The sequence below is a fragment of the Ovis aries genome, chromosome 7 (assembly GCF_016772045.2).
Source record: "Ovis aries strain OAR_USU_Benz2616 breed Rambouillet chromosome 7, ARS-UI_Ramb_v3.0, whole genome shotgun sequence".
In the NCBI taxonomy this organism is placed as follows: Eukaryota; Metazoa; Chordata; class Mammalia; order Artiodactyla; family Bovidae; genus Ovis; species Ovis aries.
In genome coordinates this window covers 55681384-55689332 of record NC_056060.1, presented here as the reverse complement: position 1 = coordinate 55689332, position 7949 = coordinate 55681384, and the positions used below count along the sequence as shown (strand labels likewise).

The following is a 7949-nucleotide window of genomic DNA, read 5'->3' as shown; positions in this document are numbered from 1 at the left end:
GGATATGTCAAGGCTGTATATTGTCATCTTGCTTATTTAACTTATATGCAGAGTACAGCATGAGAAATGCTAGGCTGGAGGAAGCACAAGTTGGAATCAAGATTGCAGGGAGAAATGTCAATAACCTCAGATATGCAGATGACACCACCCTTATGGCAGAAAGTGAAGAAGAACTAAAGAGCCTCTTGATGAAAATGAAAGAGGAGGGTGAAAAAGTTGGCTTAAAACTCAACATTCAGAAAATGAAGATCATGGCATCCAGTCCCATCACTTCATGGGAAATAGATGGGGGAACAGTGGAAGCAGTGAGAGACGTATTTTTGGGGGCTCCAAAATCACTGCAGATGGTGACTGCAGCCATGAAACTAAAAGACACTTGCTCTTTGGAAGAAAAATTATGACAAACCTAGACAGCCTTAATAAGCTTTTTAATAAAAGCAGAGACATTACTTTGCCAACAAAGGTCCATCTAGTTAAAGCTATGGTTTTTCCAGTAGTCGTGTGGATGTGTTCAGTTCAGCTCAGTTCAGTCGCTCAGTTGTGTCTGACTGTTGGCGACCCCATGGACTGGAGCATGCCAGGCCTCCCTGTCCATTACCAACTCCCGGAGTCCACCAAACCCATGTCCATTAAGCTGGTGATGCCATCCAACCATTTCATCCTCTGTCATCCCTTTCTCCTCCTACCCTTAATCTTTCCCAGTGTCAGGGTCTTTTCAAATGAGTCAGCTCTTCAGATCAGGTGGCCAAAGTATTGGAGTTTCAGCTTCAACATCAGTCCTTCCTGTGAACAGTCAGGACTGATCTCCTTTAGGGTGGACTGGTTGAATCTCCTTGCAGTCCAAGGGACTCTCAAGAGTCTTCTTCAACACCACAGTTCAAAAGCATCAATTCTTTGGTGCTCAGCTTTCTTTATAGTCCAACTCTCACATCCATACATGACTACTGGAAAAACCATAGCCTTGACTAGACAGACCTTTGTTGACAAAGTAATGTCTCTGCTTTTTAGTATGTTGTCTAGGTTGGTCATAACTTTCCTTCCAAGAAGTAAGCGTCTTTTAATTTCATGGTTGCAGTCACCATCTGCAGTGATTTTGGATCCCAAAAAATAAAGTCAGCCACTGTTTGCACTGTTTCCCCATCTATTTGCCATGAAGTGATGGGACCAGATGCCATGATCTTCGTTTTCTGAATGTTGAGCTTTAAGCTAACTTTTTCACTCTCCTCTTTCACGTTCATCAAGAGGCTCTTTAGTTCTTCTTCGCTTTCTGCCATAAGGGTGGTGTCATCTGCATATCTGAGGTTATTGATATTTCTCCTGGCAATCTTGATTTCAGGTTGTGCTTCTTCCAGCCCAGCGTTTCTCATGATGTACTCTGCATATAAGTTAAGCAGGGTGACAGTATACAGCCTTGACATACTCCTTTCCTGATTTGGATCCAGTGAGAGTTGGACTAGAAAGAAAGCTGAGTGCCGAAGAATTGATGCTTTTGAACTATGATGTTGGAGAAGACTCTTGAGAGTCCCTTAGACTGCAAGGAGATCCAGTCAGTCCATCTTAAAGGAAATCATCTCTGAATATTCATTGGAAGGACTTTTGCTGAAGCTGAAACTCCAATAATTTGGCCACCTGATGCCAACAGCTGACTCATTTGAAAAGACCCTGATGCTGGGAAAGTTTGAAGGTAGGAGACGGGGATGACAGAGGATGAGATTGTTGGATGGCATCACCGACTCAATGGAGATGAGTTTTAGTAAACTTCGGGAGTTGGTGATGACAGGGAGGACTGGCATGCTGCAGTCCATGGGGTCGTAAAGAGTTGGACACGACTGAGCAACTGAACTGAACTGAAAGTCGCTCAGTCAAGTGTGACTGTTTGCGACACTGTGGACTGTAGTCCACCAGGCTCCTCTGTCCATGGGAATTCTCCAGGCCAGAATACTGAAGTGGGTATCCATTCACTTTTACAGGAGATCTTCCCAACCCAGAGATCAAACCCAGGTCTTCCAAATTGCAGGTGAGTTCTTTACCATCTTGGCCAGCAGGGAAGCCTGTGATTCTTTAGGTTGTATAGAATTTTCTCACTGGAGACTTGAAAACTAGTTTCTCATTTGAGATAGTTTATAGGTAACTTTCTTTATGAAGATTAGGGGGAGACCAAGTAGTCCCTTTCGGTTTCTTTATGCTTTTATAAAATACACTATGTCATACTACATACTTTACCATTTGTTTTTACCCCTATATCAGTCATGGGCTTAGGCATGAAGTGCAGAATCCACTCTGACTAGTTAAAGCAAGAAAGGGATTGACATAAAGTATATAAAGCTGGGCGTGGGGGGAAACATACTCGAGATCAAGCTTCTTGGAGGATCACCCATACCCAGTTGCAGAAGCTGGCCTGATGGGAAAGCCCTGAAGTTGTTGAGCACCAGATGATGCTGGCAAGTTCAAATTACTGCAAGTGCTAAAGCCACTAGCCTCGCTGCCAATTTTGTGTCAAAAATTGTACCCTGAACTACCAGAAAACCTCCAGAGGCATTGCTGCCTCCACCACCCCAAACTACATGCCTCTACCACTCCTCTCCGCACGAGCAAGGGAAATCTCCATCAGTCTGTCACCAGCATTGCATGCTTACCCCCCAAATAGTGTCACCTTTGTGCACCAAATTAGCAGAGCCTTAACCTCAGGCCTGTGTCCTAGCTACAAGGGAAACTGGACATTTGTGCTCTACTTTGGAGAGTTTGGATTCACAGTGTAGGTATTTCCCCAAACAGAAGTCAATTCAAAAGATAATGAGCTCTGGGACTTCCATGGCAGTTTGGTGGTTAAGATTCTGTGCTTCCAATGCAGGGGGCACAGGTTTGATCCCTGGTTGGGGAACTAAGATCCTGTATGCCACATGGTGAGGCCGAAAAAAAAAAGAGAGAGATAATGGACCCTGTGAATGAAGTGGGTATCACTGCTCCATCCCAGCAAACTTCTTGCTTCCAAGGAGTGGCATGTGGGCAAGAAAAGACCAGAGGAAACTTTTATTGAGAGACCTGGTAGTATATATGGTGAATATGCCACCCATATCCATTGGAATTTACCTTATTAAGATGTTGTGTCAGCATCTGCATCTCTTCACCTAAAAAGGGAGTTCTAGGGGAATTAACACCACACCACCATCTGTCAATCAATCACTGAATCCAGTGATTGGACTCCTTTTCCCCTTTGCCCCTCTGCCCCTCTGCCCCAACGGCTCTTGTTTTACACAATGTCCCAGACTTTCTCCCTGGAGTAAGCTCCCTGGTCATCCACAGTGTAGCTGGTTTGCTATCTGCCCCCTCATTGCTGCCTTTTCTGCCAGGTCTCACTTCCTCACTTGCCTGCTGATGTTTCTTGTGTCTTTCAAGTTGACAACCTCTGTCTCATCTTGAGTCTCCCTCAGGGGGGATCCCAGGCTAAGCTGAACTTTTTGCCCTAGGTGCTTTCACATTGTAAGTTATTTCTTTTATAGTGTTTAATGAAGAAAGCAAGGCTGAGTTAGCAATCTGGCTTCCTTAGAAGGCTTCTTTGCTCACTCCGCCTGAAGTCGGTCTTGGAGGAGTCTGCTCCAGGGCAGGACTGTGGCTCCAGGTCTTCAGGCTTGGCCACAAAAGCCCTCACAGCTTCTGCTTTCTGCCCCTGGCGATAGTTCAGGCTACAGTAAGTCACTCCCAGGACCATCCTCTATACAAATTGCTGCTAGAATACTTTAAAAGGGTTCATCTGACTTCTCTCAGAGTTCCTCTCTGTTCCTTTCCAGAAAGCAGAAGAACCAGAGAGTTTAAGCAGAACTATTTTGAGCCCTTTACAATGACAAAAACTATAGGCTCTTTGACTCTTAAGACTATATTCTCTTTCAACAAGTGAGGTAATTCCCACTTTGCTCTGCAAGAATAAATAAAGCAGTCACCATTCTGTCAGTTTTCTAGCCTGGAGTTCTTTCAGGTGATTTTATATCCAGCAGTGCAGCTGTTGACAGAGCCTTAGCTAGGCTGAGCTACCTGCAAACCTTTCCAACATACCTGCATAGGAGCACTGGAAACTTCTGAAAGAGCCTGCGTACTATAAAAATCAGAACATTTGTACATAGCTTTTCAACATGTGAGGGAACAGAATTTCAGGACCCCTTCAAAGCATGCTTTTATAAGAGAAGTTTGAACTATGGAGAAAGAAGTCCCTTTTCAAAAGGTGCTCTCTTTCCACAAGGCTTGCTCTCTCCTGGCTCCAGCTGCTGACCAGCCCTTTCACCCCTCTGTGTGTATATGGGCTTCCCATGCTTCTGCCCCTTGCTTTTTCCAGATATAAAAGTCCAGCACTCCTACTGCAGTTCCTTTTCTCTGAAAACACTTGACCGGCAAGTTCCACTAACACTCTGTTTTCAAGTTGTGGAAAATGGAGGCACAGAAGAGAGATGTGATGTCTTTAGAGTTATTTATGGTGTGGAGGGAAGGAGAGCTGCCTTAGAAAATGCTCCCATAGAAATCAGATAGAAACGCTTTTATGCCACTTATTGCTTGAAAAGAACCACTAGAAGGGCCAAGCATGGAGGGAGTTGAGGATGAATTTGACAAATACTACAGAATATCAGGTTTTGCTTTTTCCTTCTGCAAATTGTTTTTCAGAAAATAAAGTTTCCTTGTACCTATATAGTCAATATCAAATTTCTGTTGAATACCTACTGTAGGCTATACAATGCTCTGGACAAGGGATCAGCAAACTTTTTCTGTAAAGGGCCAGGAACTAGATGTTTTAAGCTTTGCAAGTCATACAGTCTGTCATAACTGTTCAGCTCTGCTGTGACAGAGCAAAAGCAGTCACAGATGATATGCAAATAAATAAGCCTGCCAGTGTTCCAATGAAACTGTTCATAAAACTGTTGTTCACAGGTTTGGTCCATAGGCCATATTTGCTGATCCCTGTTCTAGGCACTGGGGATACAGTAGTTCAGAAAACAATATCCTTGCTATCAAAGAATCTACATTCTGATGTAAGTTCTACTTTAAAATCTGAATCTTTGCAAATGGGTATTTGTGATTTGGAATAAGCATTCAGCTACAGCATTATGTGTGTGTGTGTGTTGTGTGTGTATGTTAGTTGCTCAGTTGTGTCCAGCTCTTTGTGACACCATGGACTATAGCCCACCAGACTCCTCTGTCCATGGAAGTTCAAGAATACTGGAGTGGGTAGCCATTCCCTTCTCCAGGGGATCTTCCAAACCCAGTGATCGAACCCAACTCTCCTGCATTGCAGGCAGATTCTTTATCATCTGAGCCACCAGGAAAGCCCATACATGGGTTCAAAACAGGTATAGAGGGGAGTGAAAGTGGCATGCCCTAGAAATTTGTGTGAAGTGACCCCAAAAGTGGCTCTTAAAAGATGTCAAACATGCTTGTGATGAGTTTTATCAAAATTATTTCATTTATATGAGATTGGTAAAGAAGAAATACTTGATTGATAAATTGGTATTTTTAGATTGATTCTGTAGATATAATTTAAATATATATGTGAATGAAATTAAAACACTAGCTTTCTTTAAGTAGAAATTTGACAAATTCACATTCTTGAAATTATATATTCAAGTTGGCTAAAATACTTTTTGGGAACCCTCTCTTTGGAGATGCCTTTTATTTCATCTCCTGAGCTGTCATTTTCTTCTCATTCCTTTTTTTTGTTTAGTTTTTATTTCATAGTCATAAACTTAACTTTGCAATCCAGCTAAACTTGGAGGGGAATAAGGAAAGTATGGAACCCAAAGAACAGCAGTGGGAGCACAGAAATTATGGAAGCTATTTCAAGAAGATGTGGATGATGGGATGCTCTCCAGAGCTACAGAGGGAATGTCTGGTGGTTAAATACAAGTCAGATTTATTAGATTTGTCCACAGTCAGCAATTTTTATCTTCTTGCTGGTCTTGCCATTCTTGGACTGCAGCACTCTGTGGCTTCTACAGTATTCATGCCCTCTTTCGCCTTGCCAAAGACCACATACTTGCTATCCAAACACTTGGTCTTGGTATACTGTAGATGAAAAACTGGGAACCATTTGTGTTGGCGCCAGCATTGGTCATAAACAAGATACTAGGACCTGTGTGCTACAGGATGAAATTCTTGTCATCAAATTTCTTTCCAAAGATGGACTAGCCATCAGAGCCATTATGGTTTGTGAAGTCACCACCCTGCACATACATAAATGCTGGAATTACTCTGTGAAAGCAGGAAACTTTATGTCAAATGTTTTCTCTCTAGTGCTCAGAGTTCAGAAATGTTCTGCTGTCTTTGGAACGTTGTCTGCAAACAGCTTGAGAGAGAAGTGACCCAAGGGCTTGTTGGCAATGTCCAAGACCAGGTGGGGTTGACCATGGTTGGGCAGTGGGTGAGGCTCTAGGCAGCTGCATCTGCGAGGTCCTTCTTGCATTCTTTGATCCAGCTTTCTCCCTGCTTCCACTCTTTCTCTCACACCCTCCACAGTTCACTCTCTACAGTTCAGTTCAGTTCAGTCGCTTAGTCATGTCCGATCTTTGCAACCCCTAGAGGAGCTATCCCACATTGAAGGCCAGGAACAGCGGCGGTAGGGAGATACCCCTTGTCCAAGGTAAGGAGCAGCAGTTGTGCTTTGCTGGAGCAGCTGTGAAGAGATAGCCCATGCCCAAGGTAAGAGAAACCCAAGTAAGATGGTAGGTGTTGCAAGAGGGTATCAGAGGGCAGACACACTGAAACCATACTCACAGAAAACTAGTCATTCTAATCACACTAGGACCACAGCCTTGTCTAACTCAATGAAACCAGGCCATGCTTGCGGGGCAACCCAAGACCGGCGGGTCATGGTGGAGAGGTCTGACAGAACGTGGTCCACTGGAGAAGGGAATGGCAAGCCACTTCAGTATTCTTGCCTTGAGAACCCCATGAACAGTATGAAAAGACAAAATGATAGCGTACCAAAAGAGGAACTCCCCAGGTCATTAGGTGCCCAATATGCTACTGGAGATCAGTGGAGAAATAACTTTAGAAAGAATGAAGGGATGAAGCCAAAGCAAAAACAATACCCAGTTGTGCATGTGACTGGTGATAGAAGCAAGGTCCGATGCTGTAAAGAGCCATATTGCATAGGAACCTGGAATGTCAGGTCCATGAATCAAGGCAAATTGGAAGTGGTTAAACAAGGGATGGCAAGAGTGAACGTTGACATTCTAGGAATCAGCGAAGTAAAATGGACTGGAATGGGTGAATTTAACTCAGATGACCATTATATCTACTACTGCGGGCAGGAATCCCTCAGAAGAAATGGAGTAGCCATCATGGTCAACAAAAGAGTCTGAAATGCAGTACTTGGATGCAATCTCAAAAACGACAGAATGATCTCTGTTTGTCTCCAAGGCAAACCATTCAATATCACAGTTATCCAAGTCTATGCCCCAACCAGTAATGCTGAAGAAGCTGAAGTTGAACGGTTTTATGAAGACCTTCAAGACCTTTTAGAACTAACACCCAAAAAGATGTCCTTTTCATTATAGCAGACTGGAATGCTAAAGTAGGAAGTCAAGAAACACCTGGAGTAACAGGAAAATTTAGCCTTGGAATGCGGAATGAAGCAGGGCAAAGACTAATAGAGTTTTGCCAAGAAAATGCACTGGTCATAGCAAACACCCTCCTCCAACAACACAAGAGAAGACTCTACACATGGACATCACCAGATGGTCAACACTGAAATCAGATTGATTATATTTTATGCAGCCACAGATGGAGAAGCTCTATACAGTCAACAAAAACAAGACCAGGAGCTGACTGTGGCTCAGATCGTGAACTCCTTATTACCAAATTCAGACTCAAATTGAAGAAAGTAGGGAAAACTGCTAGACCAATCAAATCCCTTATGATTATACAGTGGAAGTGAGAAATAGATTTAAGGGCCTAGATCTGATAGA

General features: G+C 43.3%; 1 pseudogene; it reads right to left on the bottom strand.

The window, feature by feature from the left end:
• Positions 1-5896: 5896 nt before the first annotated feature.
• Positions 5897-6387, bottom strand: LOC101105507 (peptidyl-prolyl cis-trans isomerase A-like; annotated as a pseudogene).
• Between the last annotated feature and the right edge of the window lie 1562 nt (positions 6388-7949).